This window comes from Neopsephotus bourkii, unplaced genomic scaffold, assembly GCF_033783945.1.
Source record: "Neopsephotus bourkii isolate Nb327-2 ecotype Australia unplaced genomic scaffold, CSIRO-AGI_Nbou_v1 NB_144, whole genome shotgun sequence".
NCBI classification, from domain to species: domain Eukaryota; kingdom Metazoa; phylum Chordata; class Aves; order Psittaciformes; family Psittacidae; genus Neopsephotus; species Neopsephotus bourkii.
In genome coordinates, this window is record NW_026900661.1 from 747,603 (window position 1) to 769,666 (window position 22,064).

Sequence of the window (22,064 nt, forward strand, 5' to 3'; positions counted from 1 at the left end):
TGGGGCTGAATTCATCAACCTTGCACTCAGAGAGTGGACTGGAGCAAGTGTAACAGCAGAGATGGGGTAGAGGTTGTAAACAGTCACTATAACAATTTCACCTGTATTATTAATTAGACTTTAATACTATTCATCTGTCTATTTCTCACTCAACCTGTATCAATCAGATCTGGGCTAGTAATTAATAACTGTTCAGTTAGACTGTTCAGATTTCAAGTACACTAGCAATAAATTCTTTCCATATAAGGCTTTTTTATCTCTTCACGCATTAACACTGAAGATGCGGTGACTATTTATAAGACAGCCAGGTCAACAGTGCAACAGCTATTTCTGTCTATATGATAACTGGTATGTTGAAAGGGTAAAGAAGGAAAGAACTATAGTTATTAAGCAATCCCAGAGAAAAGGGATTCAGGCAAAGGAAGTAATTTTCTCCCTGGAGTTCAATGACAAAATAAGATAGCTCTAAATCTTTAGACATGAAACCTATTTAAGAAGAGTTATAACTTTGTACTTTTCCCTGGTTACATTTTATTTAGTGAGATGTGTTTTTAGGTTTGTATTTTGCATGTTTGCAGTCTGATCTGATATTGCACTTGCATTACAAAACCCAACACAACCAAAGGCAGTGTCCAGCAGCTGTCCTCACACTACTGCCCAACATCCTGTTCAGTCTGGGTTACATTCTCTGTATGTTACAGACCCACTTTTAGCATCTCCACTTCTAACAGCAACCCCTCAATATTGTCAGTCTGGGCTATACTTATTTAGCTGCTTGCCCCAGAAAAGAGGAATCAGACTGAAATCTTTAGGTTTCCTTGCAATTTAATCCAACTTACCAATGGGGTATGCTTTTCTAATTAGAGCATCAATTTTAACAGGCAAATACGATTCTCTGTGCTACACTGTAAAACAGCTTTAATAAATAGGAAACACTTAGCTGTGTGATCCACATTTCTGGGCATGACAGCCAAGAGAGAATTGCTCTCATACTTGCCATACCATTCCTGAGCTATTTGTTATTGCTAACTTCTGTAATGCTTTTTTCTTCTGCTGAAACCATGATATGGCAGAGCAAAAAATAAGCTGTGCTGCCAGCACTGAGCAGGCAGAACACACACACACACCAAAAAAACATCCTGAGAAAAGATAAATCACATTTCCTTTAGGGAGTTGAAAATTTCAGTAGAGAAACAGATAAAGGAAAAACAAACTAACAAACATTTACATCAAACTTTACATGTGGCTCTGTTACAAAGACTGCTCAGACCTGAAGTCTTGATGTAGCATCAAAACCTGCACTTGCATTTAGAGATCCCACAAATGCAGCCCTTCTTTTTGACTGGTTGGTTTTGCTTCCAGGCATTCCAGAGATTTCCTTCTCCTGAATCAGTAAAGACCAACTCAGAATCACTAAAAAGAGCAGCTAGAAAAGTGCGACAAGAGCTGAAAGCATAATAAATCACACTGCTAAGCCAAGGGGAAAATGCTTGCATCCTCTTGCAAGCAGTGACAAAGATGAAAACACAATACTCTCAGAAAAGGAGGCTTTGTCCATCCCTGCTTTGCCACTGGTCACTTTGCTTCTCTGCTGCTGGAAAGATGCATCTCTGATATGTAAACGGGGAATTTTTAAGCTTGTAAAACAAATTGGTGCTACAGCCCTCGCTGCTGGTGTAATAAAAGAATAAGGAAAAAAAAAAAGGCAATTCCAGAGAAACCAGCTAATTCTGTAAAAATGCAAGGAAATGTCCCCTTTGTTATAGTCAAATGTCAGCCTGATGTGTGACTGAAAAAGTCAAGACTAACAGTGCTTTTTGCCAAGCCACAAAAATGACTGAAATTGTGTTTTGTATCTAGTGTCTCCACAGACATTTAGTTTTATAAAAAATGAGAAATTAGGATAAAAGCTATAGTTCTGTACTCATCCAATGCCAAGTAAAATATTTTGTTAGCATGTCTATGGAGTAAGGTTCTGTTTAATGTAAATAAATTCATCAAAATTTGGCTGTTGCCAATAGCAGCAGCAACACATGAACGGGAAGCTCGGACTCCCTGATGTTTTACCAAGTCACTTTGCTGCTGCACTAGAATGAATTCTAATTAACACAGGTGTGACTGAGGAGAAAACTAGGCCTCATCCGTAGCGTTGATCTAAACATATTGCTGGTGCTTAACATATAAGTGTAGTTAAGAGAAATGAATTTTCTTCCTCTATACAACTGCTCTTACTAAATACATCCTTCTAAATGTCAGGCTCCCTGATGAAGTAAACACAGTGTGAGTCATAAGCTTCTTTAAATGCAATGTCACTAACTGAAAAAAAAATGGAAATTACTTTTAATTTTCTCCTTGATGATACTGAAGAGTGCCTATCTGCAAGATGACCAAGTCTGACACCCAAGGCAGAAGCACAGATGCAGTTTCTTATTGTCTGTAAATCATCACCCATTCAGTATTTCTTATTCTAGTACCTTGCCTTAGCTTTTTCCTTCTCAGAATTCAATAAATCATATCATGAGATTTAATCATAGCCTTCTGTATGAGTTATGAAATAATCATTGTCTGCTACATTATTTCTCCTTGATAACTTTGTTGCATAGTGAAACCCCAATGTCCTTTGCATCAAATAGGTAATTCTTTATTAACAGAGAAACAACAGCAGCAGCCCATAATAATCCCTTTCATTATGCTTCAACACCCCGCAAAGTCCTTGGTGTTTCTTGTATTGTGAGACTTAGACACAGAAGATGGAGACCTCTCATGAGATTGCCAAGAGAAGAAGAAAGGAGAGGGGGAGAGGCAGAAAAGGAAACATTTATTACTGGAGATTAAGCCTGAAATTCAGTACATGAAATAGAAAAATTATTCCCTTCCTGGGACCAATTACTAGAGCTGACCCAAAGCACAGAGGCCTCCATATTTGAACAGGAAAACCAGATTACCCCAGTGTTGCTTGCTCACCTTTATCTTCTTTCATGACGAAGAGCAATTTCAGAGCTTGCTCCTCTCCCTGGCTGGAGTCTCGTAATCTCCAAGACATCCTGGACTCCTCAAAACAATGCAGGTTAAGTGGAGATGTTTGAGTACAAGTACACTGCAAGCAGGCCTCCTGAAGACAATAAATAGAGGGGAAGCTCTAGTACTTAGTGGGTCATTCATGGCACATGCAGTCCCTCTAACGGGCAGTGGCAGGACCTGAGCAGCCGCAAAACTTTGGACTCAAGTTCTGCATGGATGCCCATGTATCATCCTGGATAAATATACTAACTGGTAAGGACAAAGCATTACTCAGTGCATCTATTGGGATGTTGCTAAAAAATGACAGGAAAAACAAGAACAGACCACTAAATCTTATTTACAAACTCTCCTAGAATTCATCTCAATTTTCAAGCCATTTACAACTTTGCTAATGTCCTATCTGTCTCTCCAGCTCTGATTCTGGTATGTTTTGGCCCCACTTCTGTGCCTTTATGTTCGTCTTGTTCCTTTAATGGCTTATTGTTGCTGTTGCCATTTTTTCCTGTCAGCCTCCCAATATTCTGTGTATTTTGACCATTTGCCATTGAATAGCTATGTTCTGTGCAAGTCAAGAAATTTATAACAAGAGTTTTCTGAAAAGTACTTGAGTATGTTTCCCCAGAGGTACCCAGGAAGCCCAAACTGTACACAGTCCTTTTGTTCTGAAGTAAAGGATGGGAAGCTTGAAATATCAAAAGACTGTTAAAGGAAACATCAAAAATAGTTGGTTCATACAAATAGTCCTCGGTTGCGGATGGACAGGACAACTGAATGGATTATCTTCCTTCTCCATTACATCTCTCAATGAAGCACAAAATTTACTTTTTGGTCTGAATTTCCCTCTAGCACCACCACCTTAAAATTGTTTTCTGTGACTGGAACTCCATTACCTGTAACTGAACCCTGATTTATCCATGGAAGAGGAGCAACCATGGAAGAGATGAAATGGTATCTAGTTTTAGCAGAAGTCTTTGCCATTGATCTCATTTTGTGGTGACATCTCAAGCCAGTTGCAGTTACCCCTTGCATGCCATCATGGGTTAAAATACTTTGATGTTTGGTAATAAAAGACATAACTTACACAAGTGCCCTTTCAAAAATCTATTTGCTAAATTGCTTTGAAATGTTTTCCTTTCAAACTGAAAAGCCTTGAAAGAACTGGATGCCTCCTTATTTCACAGCTCCCATGAGACAGATGGAGAATCAAATAAAAAGTGACCACAGCGCACAGCATCATTAAACTCCAATGCTTGTATATTTCAAACTACATTTTCTGTAAGTTTTGTTGCAGAAATTAATATTTGCAAACTGAATTTTCATGGCCATGCTACTTTTACATCAAATTTGCTGGAGCAGCATCTTATATGTGTATACTTTAACTCTGAAAACAGATGGGGCTTCAGTTATGCTGAAAAAGGAGCCAGTAGTTTTAAATGTTGTCAGTAGAACTGGGTGCCAGGTCCCCTGCTCTGTTTTGGGACCGCTTCTCTCCAAATTCAGCTCCCAGGCAATTCCAGGCTTCCTCAGTGACAGCGCAGAGAGAAGTCGGAATGCAGAAATTCATGGGGAGCGGTGTGTTCCTGGGACAGCCTGTCCCTTTCAACTAGTATCTGACTGACAGTTGCGTGTTAGGGGAAATAGCCAATGTGAGGTATTTGTAATAACTTTTTCCTACAAAGAAAGCAAAGCAATGAACAGACAATGAGAGTGATGAGATTGAAAGCTCATCTATTTGGGAGCAGCAAAGTAAGTCAGTCTAAATTAGTGGAGGCTATCAACACACAGGCGAGGTACAAGGGGGAGAGGCTGTGAATTTACAGCCTAACTGTAACCATTACTGCAGCTTTGTCCGTGCATCCTCCTGTCACCCAGAAAATGGAAGATAATTTATCCCTCTCATCCGCTGTGTCATCCTTAGGCTGTACACACAGACAGTTGCCTCTGGTTAGAGCTGCTTTGCAAACTCAGTCTCACTCACCGAGCAGTAATTAGTGCATGCATCCACATGCTGGACATGGTGCACATCTGTGGCAGGATAGATATCGTGCATTACAGTCCTGTGGCAGAAACTCTGTATTTTAATTGGGATTACAATGTTATTTCAATTTAGCACAATTAACATTCACAGTGAGCTGACCAAAACCCACTTTAGTTCTGAATTTCAGTACTCACAGAAGGACTAAACGCTTTCTAATGCAATCAGCATTAGGTACCAGTGTTGAGGCTGGGGACCTGCTGCAGACCAGCCCTCAGAATTCAGGTGCTCATGAGTTACCTCGTGTTTCCTGCTAAATTATGATGTCCTATTAAAACATTTGACCTCGTCTGACAGTTAACAGAGTTAGGTAAAAACTAGATTTGTGAGACACCCTCGTACTGACTTCTGCTTAAGTATTTAATTAAGTGTAAACTAGTATGAAGCTCTGGATTTCAAGATAAATAAAGGTTAAAGAAAGAAAAGTAAATATCAAATTAAAATTAAATGCAATAAAGGTCATTTTTATTCATTGTGGTATTTTCCCAGGTTAAGCTTTTCTGAGTTTTGTAAATGGCATCATCTGTTAACTACTTAAGCCAGATAGCAACCTCTACAAAATAGCCCAATTTTACCAGAAGAACTATGAAAAATGAAGCAATACCAAAACAAAATGAAATTGTTCTCCTGCACTTAAGTAAAAGAATCTCTTCCTTATCTGCACGCAGCCAGAGAAATGGGCTTAGGTGCGGGTCTCCAGTGCAGCTAGCATTCTTTGAAGAATACAGGTATTTTAGAAGCAAAAGTATAATTGAAAATGCTTTCCTGATGGCTTCTTGAACCATATAAATACTACTGAAGAGCTCACCCTCAGAAAGTCAGACTCTTCTTCAATGCAAGGATGTCTGGAAAGCCGTCTGCTCAGCACAGACTTGCACTATGTATAATCAGGCACCAAGAAGCAGAAGCCTTTTTGAAATCAGAATTTCCCCACAGGGTGGCTTGTTAAGCCCGAGCCAGGGCACACTCACCTCGGTGAAACCACCAGCTGCTCCTCAGAAGATTGCTGTGGCATGGTACAGAAGATACCCATAGTAAGAAAGCTGGCATGTGCTGTCATTACTATCGCTGCCTGGGGATTTTCTAACAAAACAGTTATGGCTTGGAAGAAGTCCACTTGTCAAAAGCCAAGCTGTCTACTGAAACAGAAACACCATTTAAACAGGAATGGCATTACCAAGGGACACTTCCTTTGCTCTAGTACAGCTCATGATCAGTCCTGTGACAGGAACACCCATCTCAGGTCTGAACAGACAAACTTCTTCCTTGCTCTTCTGAGCCTCTGTCTTGATTCACAGCACAGTCCTCACGGACAGTGGTAGCAATGAGTTTTCTCCTAGCTCCTGCATCGCTGGTGGAGTTTCATGCCCTGGAGTACTCGGTGCTGCGCTGTTGCTCGAGGAAGCAGCCTGCTCACCTCTGCCAGCTGAGCCAGTTGTGTGGTGGGGTCACTCAGAACTAAATGCTATTCGGATAACATTTTTCTTTTCTATTAAGGTTAAGAGGCAGCAACTTCACAAATACCTCGGTCAAGAGACCTTAGGCACCAGCAACATGTGGCTGAAGGTTAGCTGGCAACAAACAAGATCTCCAACAACAGCCGCCCTGTGCAAGCTTCTCCCTAAGCTTTCCTACAGGAACTGTTTTACTTTACAGGAACAGTCAGTCCACCCTTGGTCCTTCTTCACTCCAACTGACACTTTTTTTCTCTATGACAATATACATTTTCTGGCTGAATGAATACTGAGTTATGGAATATTAAGTGAAGAAGCTCAAAAAGTGGAAACAAAGGACCAGAAAATGTAAATTTTAGTAATTATTATAATTATTTAAGGTTTTTCTAGGCCTTAGAAACCTATTTTTTATCCTTCTCAGCTTACAGCATGATCTGCAGCCTCAGTCAATTACCTTGAGTTTCTGTAACCCAGGCAGGTATTAATTATGTAGGCAAATACACCATTTTATGGTTGCCATCCATTAATCCATTTGATTGCTCCATCGCTATTCCTCCCGATGCTTGTCTCCCCCTTTCCTTCCCCAAAGTTAAATTCAACAGAGCTGATCTATAAAAGCCTTTCAGTTCTTATCTGTAGCAGACAAAATCCTTTAAAAAGCTAATCTCAGGTTTTGTTTCATTTGACACTAACACATTAAGCCTCCAAGAACTCTGTATTGTGCTGTCAGATTACATTTCTCAGTGCTATAAGACTGAAAAGATGAAAATTAAATGGCAAGCCAGGGCTCTCTCCATCAGCATCAATAGATAACTGGCTCAGTCTCACCTCTTCAGTGCATTTTTAAAGGCAACTGAACAGGTTCTCACCCTATATGTGCAAAACTTCCATTTTCTCTATAGCTGTAATACATCCCTGCTCTGAGGTCCTGACAGCACTGCACGTAACTTGCAGGAACTACTCTGGCTCTTCAGTTCACAATAGGGCTACCAGTGCACATCAATGGCAGCCACATCCTTCCTATGCTGACTGAAACAGCAATTCTTCATGTTTCTGTGATGCAGCAGCATTGTTCATTACAAGCCAGACAAGGCATCCAGGCATATTTGCTTTTGTCACTCATGACAACAGCCTGCGGCTGATAGAAGATTGCATTTTCAACTGATTTTCTACCATTCACATTGCTTTAACAGCATGGACACAGTGTTCCTAGTTTCTTTCTGTGTGCAGTGCTCTCTACGACGTGAGGCAGGAGGTGTTTAATACTGCCCAAGTACATTTTTGACCCTGATGGTTCATGGCCCAACATCATGCACCAGTGAAACAGAGCAAACACGTGCCAAACCCGTCTGCTGCAGAAGAAAGAATTTTGCATCAACTTTGTGCTCATGTAAACTGATTATGAACATGATATGTTCAAAGTGTTTACGTTTCATGTTGTTGTCTTTCCAGGGTGGGTCAAAAAGAAGAGAGGGCTACTCTTTCTCTTTAATTTCAAAACCCATATTGGTTTCTCTGTGGCTTAGCAATCCCTGAGTGAACAAAGGGTCCCTGGTCTGTGTGAGCAGCCTACTCACAAACCTCACCCACGCTGCGGCAGAATGGCCTCACTGCTGAAATGCAATAGCTTCCTAAAGAGCTTTAGTTCTGGTGCAGCAGCTAATGGGCTTCTGTTAATAACTTGACTTTTTATCTTGGTAGCAATTATAGTCTAACACCAGTCAATCGTTAGTCTCCTTAAAAAGATATCTGACCAGGCAACACAGCAAATACCTTGGCCTCTGCTTAGCACAAATAAAAAGCTCAGATCACTTCACCCTTGAAAAGCTGCTTACAGAAACCTGGACCAGTATGCAGAAATATCACAAGCAGAGAAAATAAACAAATGCATTTAAATGGAGCACATCTGTTTAACGTATATCTCTGTATACATAATGTGCATACATCTGTATACATAATGCATACAGCAAATGTGTTTAAATGGCAAAGATGTTCCTATAATCAAAATATAAATCAGGAATTTTTACTGTGGATTGTTTTGTGATTGCTTGAAAATCAGGCAGGTAGCTACAGGGAAACTAATAACTCATTTAAAATTCATTTCTGAGTAAACTACCTATATCTACCTACACATACATATATTCACACACATACATATAAAATGTCAAGAAAACTATGCATTAGAAACAGTCTGTGTAACAAACTAACCCATTTTCAGGTTTCAATAGGAAAAAAATCACACAGAGATAATAATCAGTAAGTGTATAATGCCTCCTTTGAGACTTTTCTTTGTAGGATTTTCAGACTTAGGAACACTGATTTCTTGATCAGTATTTATAATAAATAGGGAACAGAACTTTCTGCAAATATTTATGCTAGTGAAAAGAAAACATGAAGCACTTCTCACAAGCTTGATAGTTCCTTAATGTACTGAGGGTTGTTTTAAGGAAAACAAACATTCAAAAAGCCATGTTTCCTGCTGCATGGAAAAATGCAAGTATCTCCTGAAAATGCATCCCAGTATTATCTCCTAATCCAGAACAAATTCTGGTCTAGTCAAGCTACTGGGTAGTTGGCTTTAACTTGCAAAAAAACTAGCAACCCTTTTCCTACAGTATCTCACAATGAAATTCTTACTCTGTGTAGGAATAAATGATACACAGTGGGTTTGAAATCATATTTTAATGAAAACAGGATCTGCGTCCTAAAGTTACTGCAAGCTTTATAGCATTCACATCAAGAAAGAGGACAGCATTATGACTAACTTTTTTGTTAGAATCTCTCTTTTTGTTTACACAAATTAACATGAGTAGATTTATTCCAGCTATTAAGGAGCTTCTAGAGGACATCTTACAGCAAGGTTTTGCAAGCATTTTCATTGCATGAGCTTCACTCACTTTTGTCCTAAGGCATTTTTAGCTTCTTTTTCCCGTTCCTAAAATCTACCTACAGTGGATACATATATGGTTTCTGTTTCTCCAAAGAAGTTATGGAAATAGGGTCTAGTGTCCCCTGTGGTATGGGGGGACCTGAGCCAGGCACAACTCGCCTAATTTACAATTAATGGAGAAAATCAGGCATTTTTGTCATACGTTTCCTTTCATCCCATAGCAGACAGCTAAACCAGATTGCAGAAACCCCACTTGAAAACATTTGTGGCTCCCCCTTTATTACAAAAGGAATTTAGAGGAGCTACCTCATATGTTAATCATTCCAAACAATGGTGAATCCCTGCCACCCTGTCCAGTTTCACAAACCTGGTTATACATTTTCATTAGGTTCTTGTGCAGCAGTAGAAAATTACACTTAGCAACATACTCTAAGCTGCTTTTCAGCATCTCAGTAGTGAACAGGGCCAAGAAGGAGCCAGCACCATCTGGGCAGGCAGCTCAGCACCGAGCCCCATCATGCACTCCACAGGATGTGCTTTGAGAGCCACTGTTACACAACATGGCATTGACAATATTTTCATTGCATTCGTGTCTGGGGATGAATCCAGCAGAAACAATGCACAAAAGGCCTTTTACGAGCACACAGACGAGGGCTATTCTGGCAGACTTCGTGAAAACTGTTTGGATTACTGTGAAGGGGGAGGAAAGGCAAAGCAGCACTGAAAGGCACTGATCTCCAACAGCAAACAGACCTAAGGTTAGCCCTGGTTCATACCCAACCCACAAATTATTTGCATAAAGGCATGTTTACTTCTAGCATACATACGGTCATTCAAGGCTCTTTATGTGCTAAAGATTTTGTATCTGGTACAACCAGGTCTCAAACTGCACAGAAGCCATTCATTGCTGCTTTTTAATGTTCCCTAATAAATGCTACATTTTGAACAGTGCCAGCAATTTTGAATATTATGACTATCTGTGACATTTTCAAAGTGCTCCCTGCTGGGAAAGACTGAGGTCCCATCCACTCAAGCCAGCATGACTCCAGCAGAAGGAGAATCAACTCGAACCTCTGTATTTGGTTTGTAACATTTGGAAAGTAGGCTTGTCCTGACATGAACTTCCTTCAAATTGTAGAGCTCCTGATCCCATGTGAATTGGCTTTCATATTTAAGCAAATTCAGTTTTCAGAAGAGTTTATACGTGACTTGAGTAGACAAATCAAAATATTTCTCTCTCCATACATCCTTATTCATGCTGGCCAAAAATTTATTTTATTTGGCTATGGAGCTATATTTAACTTCACTGAAGTGTATCAGGCAAAGAACTAGAACAGGAAGAGCACCTTTCCTTATTGTAGATATATGGCTTCATCTTGGACTGCAGGGCCACAGTTTTGTCTGTGAGGGCAGAGATTTATGTTGGCGCATAAACTTGAGCATCTTCACTTTGTTGACTCTCTGAGGTACATGACAGGTTTCAGAGTGGATAGGCACAAGCTGTACCCTAGAGTTTAAGACTCCAAGTGCTGTACCATAGATAATTTTATTTTTTGTGGCCTCCAAATTGCCAATTTACGCAACCTGCAATACAAATTCCCTCTCGAGTTTTCTTTCCATCACACCTCAGCACTTTGGATATATGGATGCTCTCTGCACCCGGAAAATATAGTCCCAGAAGCCTCAGTGTCATAGTCTCACCACTTCATCACCACTACAGACAGGAGTACGTATTGTGATAACGCTTTTTGCATCTGTCTTACTCATGATATTCAAATTTAACCTGATCTGGGACGCGATTCAATGAAGAGTGAACTACTTCCTGGCAGAAGGAAGCAGGAAAATCTAGGCCAAATTCATTCCCATCACTTCACTTACATTTCTAATGAGGAAGGTTGGCAGGTGTTGAGAGAGTGAAGCAAGAAAAGAAAATCCTGTATCTTTCCTTGAAGGAAGAGAAATGGAAATGAGATTGTGTGATGCATTTTGCTTTAAATCCTGATAAAGGAGTCTGTAATCTCCATGAATTCTGTACCCACTATAGTTAGTGGGTAAATCTACTAACTGTTAGAAAGCCATGGCTTTGGGACAGATTAGGATGTGTGCAAGACACAAGATAGAACAGGGAAATACCTGCCTTGTTTATTGCTGTCCTTCCCCAAGCATCCACTAGAACACAGTCTGAGCTAGACAGTTCTTTAGTCTGATACTCACTTTGTCCCTCTTAAATTCTGATCAAAAGATCTACTAATTAACACCGTTGTGTTCTCAGGCTTACATCTTGCAAAGATACCCTTAGATCCTTTGAATCACCAAAAAGCAATGTTAAGCATTTTTTCCCCAAGTGAATCCCATCTTAACTGCAGCTGTGAATAAGATGTTTAAAATATTTAATTATTTAGAGACTAGACTTTATGGCCTAATTTTACAGATATGGGTCCATTTAAGTCACATTTTAATTAACAAGAGGTACTTGAATACATTGGTAAAAATAATTACTGTTTCTTTTTTCTTCCACTGGAGCAAATAGATTTTCTGTAGGGTCAGATCCTAGCCCCATAATTCTTTTATAGCTGAACAGAAGAATCTACAACAGATAGAGGTCATGCTGACTGCAGTCCTGAGAACAACATTATTTCTTATTGATTTCTTTCTTCCTCAAATAAAATGAGAAATTTAAGTCCTAATCCACCAGCCAAATGTTTGATCTGGCCAAAATACAGTAAAGTAGTTGAATAAATGACCCATAAATTTTCAGTAATTTACACTTGTTTTATGTTTAAAAACCCTCATGTAAAATTTCATTACCGCATAACTTTTCTGCAATATGCTGGTTAATGTAAGGAGAGCTCTAGCTAAGAAAAATACAGTTACGTAGTTTTTATTATTCCCCTTCAAATAAAGAGGCACAACTTTCAGCCCTGATGTAAGATTGCATATCTTAATTGCAGTCATTACAGTCTGCCTTTAGCTCTTGATGTTGAAAGCTAGGAAGATGAAACCTGTTAGATGAAAGAGAATGTTAGTGTTTGATGTATAACCTTCCTTCTCACTCCCATTCCTTGGCCATGAAATTTATATCCACGGAAAATCAGAACATTTTTCTAGCACTATTATCAAGCTTTTATTTCTCCAAGCTTTCATTTCCCCAAGCTTTCACTTAATAAATTATTAATTTAAAGTAAATATAAATTAACCTCATATGTTAATTACTCTATTAAGTGTCTGACAGAATTAATGAGAGAAAAAGAAAATACAACTCCCAACCTCTTTATCTGTATGTGAAACATCGACAAAAATTGTTTTAATGAAATAAAAACCAAAATAATCTTAGAAGTGCTGGTTAATGTATAAAGGCCTGAAGTCATAAAATATAATTCTATGATTGTTATTATATAATAACATACATATATGTTTCTCTGGATGAAAATTTAGACAGTCATGCACAGTGAGCCAAACTCCAAATCACAAGTCATCAGTATCAACGAGGACACAGCTTCAGTAACAGTTCCATTTCCTGCATCTATTTCTGTTGGAGACAAACATTCACGTTGACAATCAGCTACACAATCACCTAGCTTTGAGCTGTCAAATTCACATCTTTTATGTACATATTTCAGCAGAAGGAGCATAAATCAGCTTTAGTATTGATTTGATATACATGACAATTACAAATACACAGAATACCTGCCATTGTGTCTTAGCTGCAGATCCAGCTAAGCAGGCTCACCACTCTGTTTCTGAACACACACGAATGTATCCAACTGTTCTTTTATTCTCTCACCTTCTCTGCCCCAGTGGATAATTGTTTAATACAAAGTAGAATAGCTCCAAGACATGACCTTCAGACAAAGAACTCTTCTCCTTCCTCCAAAGTGAAAGCAGATGTAGGTTCAAATCTTTCTTTGAAATCAGTCAGTTCAGGAAGAAGCGGGACCCAGGTTTACTACACTTCTGGAAAGTTCTCCAAGTGGAAGGTTAACAGCCATTCTAAGAGGCCTTTCCTTTTCTCCCCATGGAAGGAAAACGAAGACTTAATCAGGAGAACTTAAGTGGAACTTTGGCCAAGCTAAAAAATTAATGAACCTATTGGTCTCTGCCCAGACATTTTAAATGTTTTTAAACAGCACTCCATCTGGCCTAAGTCAACTCAGATCTGAGGCTACACCTGTAATAATAAAATATAATTTAAAGACAGATCAAGGTTGCCATGACTGCCCATATTGTTAAATGGCTGGCTTCACTAGTACCAATTTGTCTTATGTTAAGTTCTCCCAGGCAGTGTCCAGGTTGGGAAACAGATGAGGCTGCTCCGGGCAGGAGAAAAAGCCGGATGCAAACGGTGTCATGTTGTTTCCTATCAAAGCCACAATGCAGGCTCTGGCACACTTGCTTACTAGAATAAGCATAGCCAGCCTGTCTCTCCTTGGCTATTTTGCATATCTCCTCTTTACCAGGCAACAAGTGATCTAGAAGTTCAGTCCAGTAAAAGGTAAATATTGGTGTCAAAACAGTCTTTACTTTCTCTGTGTCTTTCTTCATTCTATGTACAGTGGGCCAAACTTCAATTATTTTTCACTTTATTCATACAAATAAGCAGACTACACTGTGATGCATATCCGTCATGTGGCAATAGTCCAGTTATGCACAAAAACGGGTGAAAAATTAGTCCCAGGAATCTGGGTATACATCTATTAAATTGAAGCCTTGGAAAGACAAGAGAACTACGTTCCATTATTTCCCCTAGATCCAAGGAAAGTTCCTTGATGAGTGATTATTTGCACACAAGATCAAACTGGTCAAATAACATGATGCTTTTATGTTGGCCTTTTGAGGCCCCGCACATAAAAATATGTTTGATAGATGAAACAAGTACTATTGATCATGACAGAAAAATAATGATCCCCTGACATCCATAAGTGGGATGTTTGCCAGTGGTGTTACCTTGCTGTAGAAAAAAAGAATATTCGCATATGGAAAAAACAAGTTCTCTGGGAACATGCCAACAAGATGAAATTAAAGCAGGAAAAGAGTAGGAAGATTTCAACAAGTCATAAAGGGAGACAAGGCACCTTCTCATCTGTGAGGTTGCCATCTGGGGAAAATCTTTACCCAGTTCTTTTGCCTTTCTTTAAAAAACCAAAAGATTTTGAAATGCTGACTGAAAGGCAAACAGGCAATAAGCACCCTCCTTACAAAATGCAGTGTTTGCCAAAGCATTGCCCAGGATTCTCCCTGCTGATGGAGGTTTGTGAAGGGGAGGGACCAGCTTCTGGGCAAGAGAGATATACTATGGGGTAGCTCTGGGCTATTTCTACTGTAATTCAGTTCCTGAGCAGCGCCAGAGGGCAAAAAGATGCCCCTGTTTCACAAGTTTTTCCACATACCACTTTGAGGCATTCCTTGTAATAGACTAGTCCTAAAGTATGACATCAAGTTCACCTCAATGCCGTTGTTCATCTCTAATATAAACACTACAGAGAAAGGAGAGGGAGCAAGGGAGGGAGCAAGGGGAGTATGTCAGGCACAGTAGTAGATCCTGTCCATTACAGTGACAAAAGGGTCCCAGCAAGAAGATGAAAGTGGGAATGAAAATTAATCGGCAATGAGGCTTTTAGTGTTTTAAGATGTAATCAGTCTTTTGTGAGCCTTCTTACAAGTAGACCTAAAATAGAACAAATCAAATTTAGTTTTTGTGGGTGAAAAAAGAATAGCAGGTGATTTCTAATTCCTGAGAAATAAAACACATTGAAGAGTAACTGCACATTTTTAAGACAAAGTAGAAAAACACCTAAAAGAATGACTGAGAAAAATAATTCCTGTAGAAAGATGATTCAGACACCATACTTCCTGAAAAAAGCAGATTGTAGTTCAAGTTTCTGCTTCAAACTGGGCATACCAGGTCACATCACCCATGTACCCAAAAGTGCTCTAGCCAGAAAGCCAGTGCCTCCTGTTGGATAAATGCTTTTTCCTGCTAACTCTGCAGCTGAAATTATGGCTACCTTGAAGTCCGTGGCAATCCTTTTACTGAAACTAAATAACAGTGCAACAGTGTTATTAGACACATAAACTACCATTACATTAGGCTTATGAATGGGAGATGTTGGGTGTTCAGCAATTTTTAAAACTCTACTTTTAGTTTAGGTGCTAAGTATCACAAAATCTTCTTAGCAGAATTATTTTCCACCTCTCCTGTTAATTCTTGAGACCTTTTTCCATTAGGTACTGAAAAAAAGTCTGCCTGGTGTTAGTATTGTGATGTCCAGAATTGAAACCAAAAAGTCACAGAAAAACAAGGCATATCTTCTCAATTCAAGGTGCAGTATCCTCGTGTCTTACTACTGGAGACATACAAAAAGATCTTTCTTCCCATAAATCACTCTCTATTCCAGTTATTTTATATTTTTCTTAGAGAGGCTAACCAGTTTTATGGGTAAAATTCGTATCAGGACTAAAGTAACACAACTTCTTTTCCTGGTGTGCCAAGAGAGGACCTTTCTATACTTCAGTCTGGAAATACCACCATGGCTTCACTTGATGAATGCCTCTTGTATTAACTTGCCTGGTTTAAGCCAGAAAATTGCTTCTCTTGAGAATGCTCTGCTTTCTGAAGAATTCATCTACAAGAATGCCAGCATCTCAGCTGTAAGATCTATAAAATAGTGCCATGGTGTTATAATACAATGTATTATAAGTTCTCTATATGTTTGGAGTTGTGTGAGTAATAATAGGAAAATCATTACAGAAATCTAATCATGAAATAACTAAACTTATTACTCTGCCATTTGGTATTTAGTGTAAAATTTCTCCCTACCACCGAGTTTTGTGTTGTTTGAACTACTTATTTGTCCTCCTGTATTCGACCACGTGGAATCAATTCTTGGCTACCTTCTGCAGGTAGTCTGAATTGCTCTCATTTTCCTGTTTGACTTATTTCTCCATCTCTTTCAAAACTCTTTCAAATTTTATGTCAGCTGTAAATATTAATGCTGCAGATTTATTTTTTTTATTTGGAAAAAATGTAGGATAGGAGTACGTGTGAAGAGGAACATAGAATATAATAGTTTTCAGTGAAAAAAAAGAATCTATTTGCAATATATCACTGACCAAAATTCTTTGTGATACTGAATAGGAATACTGGACCTACATAAATTTCTGATAGGAGCACCACAGTTGGGTGGATTCCACAGGCCCATTTCTTACCTGGCAAGATCTGATCCAGTGGATTTAAGACAAGGCTAAATCTAGTCTAGCACATCTTTGCTGACATCCACTGAAATTCTGGGATCATGCATGAGCCACCTGTTGAAATGGTTTCATGACATAAGAATATCCAAAGTAATACATAAAATTTATCAGCACATATGTTCAAAGAATTTAAGGCCAGAAACTTTGTAAATATTGAAAGCACGTTTATTTAGTTAATCCAATGCCATTTATTATAGATTGTTCTTCTTTCAAAGCCAATAACTCTCAGATGCCAAAATAAGCAGCAAAAATCTTATTTATTTTAAAGTGGACTTAAGAGCCTCTGTCTGGGGTCACAAATTGGTAAGGCAAAACTAAGAGCACAATAAAAAAATAAAACCAAACCCTAGTTTCAAATGTCTGCATGAAAAACCTCACCTATGCTCCCAAAACATTACTATAGATTTCTGATTTATGAAGTTTATCATTCATGTATAGTTTGTGGGGTAATCTGACGTCATAAGGCAAGTTGGAGGACACAAGGAAACAAGTTCAATTTTGGCTCAAATTAGAGACAAATTTGATTTTACTTTTATGTTCACAGGATTACCCTACTTGCAAAAGTATATTTGCATAGTGCTGATTTTCATCTCCTGTTGTCAACTGGGTAAACATAATATAGTTACTGGGCTCATTTTGCAATTAAAGAGTCCAAAAATGTAAACTGGAGTCTGTTCACAAAGCTGCACTGATCTTTGTGGATTGTGGGTGTATTTGACCTTTCAGATGTTTGTAATATCCTATCATCCCCCTCTACACAATTAGCCTTGAAGAAATTCTAGATACAATAACATATGATGGCAATTAAGTAAGATCAAACATTTAAAAACTAATAGTGCATACAAATACCACGATAGCCCTTACAACATATTAGTGCTACCTAACAAGCAGTATAGAGAAAACAGAGAAATATTCTGAGAAAAAATATCTTGTTCTGACACTGATACTGTTGCTCATGTCCTCTGCTTGATGTCCTTTCTAAGTACCGGATTATCAATGCTTCAGGTTAAAAAAAAATGTTACTCTTAATTATTTTCACAGCTATTTCAATCATGCTCAAACAGGATAGAAGTGAGTTTAATTGCTTTAATGCTTCAGGTTTTAGGAAATTAGCTCTGGAAACATCTAAATGTACATCCTTCCCTGCTTTCTCCTTGCTCCCTCTGAAGAGGGAGTTATCTGGCAGCAATAAATTGAGATACCCCCCCTACCGTCGCAACAGTTTTGCAGATTGTTTTCTTGCCATGCTACTCCAGAAAGAGAGTAAGCAGGTGTATATATAACCTTCAATTACGTGTATTATAGAGCACCGCCTTAGTGTACCTCAGGGATGATGTTCAACAGTCAGACAGCACGACTCTCCAGCTCAAATGGGACTCCCTATAGCATTAGAGAGGCAAGGCTGTTCAAGAAGGGAGTTTACCCATCCTTAGGACTTTTTGCTCTTTTCCACATTGTGCAAAAAGTTGAGAATCTATGCATTTCTTCCAACCAACCACCTGAAACCCCTTTTGAGACATTCAGACTATTTTTGTTCTACCCAAAACATTATCATTAAGATGCCTGAGGAGAAATGAATAATTCTTCTACAAAGAGTAAGATAAATCAAAGGAGCTGATTTCAGAAATCAAGTGAAACGGGGTATTTTGATAAATCATAAAAAGGTATCTATGTTTCTCAAGTTCGAAAATACTTTTTTTGACGAATTTCCCACAGTTTTGGTGAACTAACACTTTGTGATGGAAGAATAAGAAGTTCAAAGAACATTTTCAAGTGTCCCTAGTAGTAGGATCTTATCCTACATCTCCCCCCACAAGCGTACAGTTGAGGTAACTCTTTACTTCTGATTCTCATGCTGTGCTTAAAACCAAATTTGGTTGTCAAATCTTCTATCACTTCTAAAGCAAATGAAACATTAATTCCTAAACTGGGCACTGATGGAAAAACTTCTATCTAAAGTATAATGGTTAGCGCTGTGTGGCAAGTGTCTCCATTTGAATTATGTGCCCCTAACTTCACAATGTTTCCAGATAAAATGGCAATTCTCCAGAAAAGTGTCATAGCTTAATTGTCACTTTTCTCCTGAACCGAGATAGAGTAATATAATTAATGCAGCAGCAAGAAAAGTACTGCTTCTCGAGGAGAATTCGTAACTTCCCTCGTGTTGTCCTAGCAACTTTGAGGAGTTAACATAGACTCTTCTCTTTGAAGGAGTAGGTATGTGTCAGTTCTGAAATGGTGGTGTTATCTGTCATCAAATTACCTTAAGCACTGAACAGAATAAAAGACTGGTTTTGTGATTTGACTGAAATGCTAAAATCACTAAAACAGTCAAGCAGACAAACTCCTAATTCAAAGTCTGTTGAAGTAAACAGAAATGGGCTTGTCCACTTCATAGAATCATAGAAGAGTTAGGGTTGGAAAGGACCTTAAGATCATCTAGTTCCAACCCCCACTGCCATGAGCAGGGACACCTCACACTAAACTGTGTCAGCCAAGGCTCTGTTCAACCTGGTCTTGAACACCGCCAGGGATAGAGCATTCACAGCTTTCCTGGGCAACCCATTCCAGTGCCTCACCACCCTTACAGTAAAGAACTTCTTTATATCCAATCTAAACTTCCCCTGGTTAAGTTTTAACCCATTACTCCTCATCCTATCACTACAGTCCCTAATGAAGAGTCCATCCCCAGCATCCCTATATGCCCCCTCCAGATGCTGGAAGGCTGCTATGAGGTCTCCATGCAGCCTTCTCTTCTCCAGGCTTCACAGCCCCATCTTTCTCAGCCTGTCTTCATCTGTCTTCATACAGGAGGGGCCCTGATGCTCCTCGTGGCCCTTCTCTGGACTTGTTCCAACAGTTCCATGTCCTTTTTATGCTGATTACACCAGAACTGCACACAATACTCCAAGTGAGGTCTCACAAGTGCAGAGTAGATGGGCAGGATCACCTTCGTCCTGCTGGTCATGCTTCTTTTGCGCAGCCTAGGATACAGTTGACTTCAATACATTTTAGCTGAAAGAACAGATGCTTAAAGGTATCCAGACAGCCAAATTTGTCCCTAAGCCCCTCAATTTACAAGAGAATTAAGTGTCAACATACTTCAAAAACTTTGGTCCTGCATTATTAATGAGAAAACAAACATTGTAATTTGGCATACAGAAATATATCTGCTTGCTTCTTGAGATAACATAGCAACACAGAAGACAGGTGGTACTGCATAGCACTGACTTTGGCTTTTCCTACTCTGCTGTGGGTCCTTCTTAGGGTTGGGCTGCTATAGGTTGCTAGTCATAGACAACACCATTTCCTGATGCCAGCATGACAGTTTCATACCTGTGCCCATACCCTGCCATTCAGAGTACACAGCCCACCACCACCAGAACTTTCTTCTGTGTTGATGGACACAGGTGACTTGCTTCTGGTTGGTCCTCTTTTTGCTGGGAAGCCTGCATCAAGAGTTTCAGCCAGATTAATTTTGTGCGAATGTCAAATCATAAAACCATAGTATCAACCAGGTTGGAAAAGGCATTTAAGGTCATGAAGTCCAACCATTACCCCAGCACTGCCAAGACCACCACTAAACCATGTCACTGAGGGCCCATCTACATGAGTTTTGAACGCTTCCAGGGATGATGACTCTACCACTTCCCTGGGCAACCTGTTCCAATGCCTGACCACCTACGAAAACAGTTTTCCTAATATCCAATCTAAACCTCCTGTGGTGCAGCTCAAGGCCATTTCCTCTTGTCTTATCGCTTGTTACCTGGGAGAAGAGACGGACCCCTGCCTCACTACAACCCCCTTTCAGGTAGCTGTAGACAGTGATAAGGTCCCCCCTGAGCCTTCTCTTCTCCAAAATGCAAATTCAGCCTGTGGTTTTATAGTCTATCCATAGTTTTCATTTTCCCTTCCCAGATCTGCAAGAGCTCTGAGTTCATCTTGCCAGCACATGCTTCTGCCATGCTGTTGCTTTGCCTTTTTTTAGTATTTTGTTTACTTTAAAGGTTTCATTTTGATGCTTTTTATTCCTTGATAAAGCACTGAATCTCTTGGCTTAGATAATTTCTCCTACACCTGTGTGACAGCTGCAGCTCGAGTCCTGTCACCTCGGGGGGCTGCCCATTCCCCTCTAGTTCCAGACTGCTTCTCAACCACTTCTGACGATGCCTCAGAAGGGCTCAGTTTTGAATTTCTCCCTGCTGTCTCTTTAGCTGTCAGTCATAAGCTGTCAATTGTCACTGCCCATTTCTGGTTAAAGTAGATTCAGGTTTTTGTGCCAATACAAAGACTGAGGTTGCTGCTCTTACCAGATGTTCAATCTATCCTTGAATCAAGGACACATGCTTTGAATTTCAATTACATGCAGGTTGATTCGACTTCAAAGATGCATAAAAATGTGGACAAAACAAAAAATTATATCATTCTGACAAAATGTTCTCTCATCTTGATTTTACCAATGATTTCCTGTAAACTATATTTAAGGTTCTTTATTTACACAGGAAAAAAGTATTTGATTTAGAAGAGGAGATGACTTGGTTAAGCTGGTTTTAAGCAAGATTTAATTGTTAACAGTAGTAATTTGGTTCATTCCCTGAAAACTTTTAAAATAAAAAATTCTCATATGACAAAAAAATAATTCTCCCGATGAGCTTTTTTCAATTATAAAATATTTTGATGACATATTCAGAATTTTTCTTATACAACAACTATGTGCTATGACTATCTGAGGAGAGATCTGCCTCTGCTGCATAATTTTGACAAATTCAGAAGGTGACTAATTGGTGCACATACCTTCAAGAAAGGCAAGCAGAATAGTCAGCACGACTACAAGCCAATTAATCTAACATGAGCAAAGTCTCAATTAAATCCTGTATCAGTTTATCAATTAAAAAATAAGTGCTGGGATATAACTGCAGCCAGTGATGATAATCCTATGGGAAGCAGATTTTATTGACCAAATCTTATTTAATTATTTGATAAGGTCAGAATTTTGTTTAGAAAAAATAACCATGAGACTATTTAGACTCCTATAAGGCATCTGAATTATGGATAAGTGCATGATAATCTGATCTAAAAATTAATGCTGTACATTATTAATAAAGCTCACATTACATGAATTAAAAAATGGCCCATGGAACTCTAGAAATAGTCACAAAAGGAGAAACACCATGGAACACAAGTACTTTTAATATGACTCTTCGGGGATGGCACTGGACCTCGAAATATGTAACATTTTCATAAATGATTTTGAAATAAGGCTAATATAATCTTAAAACAGTTACAGTGGACAAAACCAGGCAGAATGATAAAGTGCAAAGACAGAGAAGTTGTACAGGTGGATGTGAGTAATTCAGCATATGAAACAATAAAGCTGACAAAATATTTTAATAAAAATCACATCTGGAAAGAA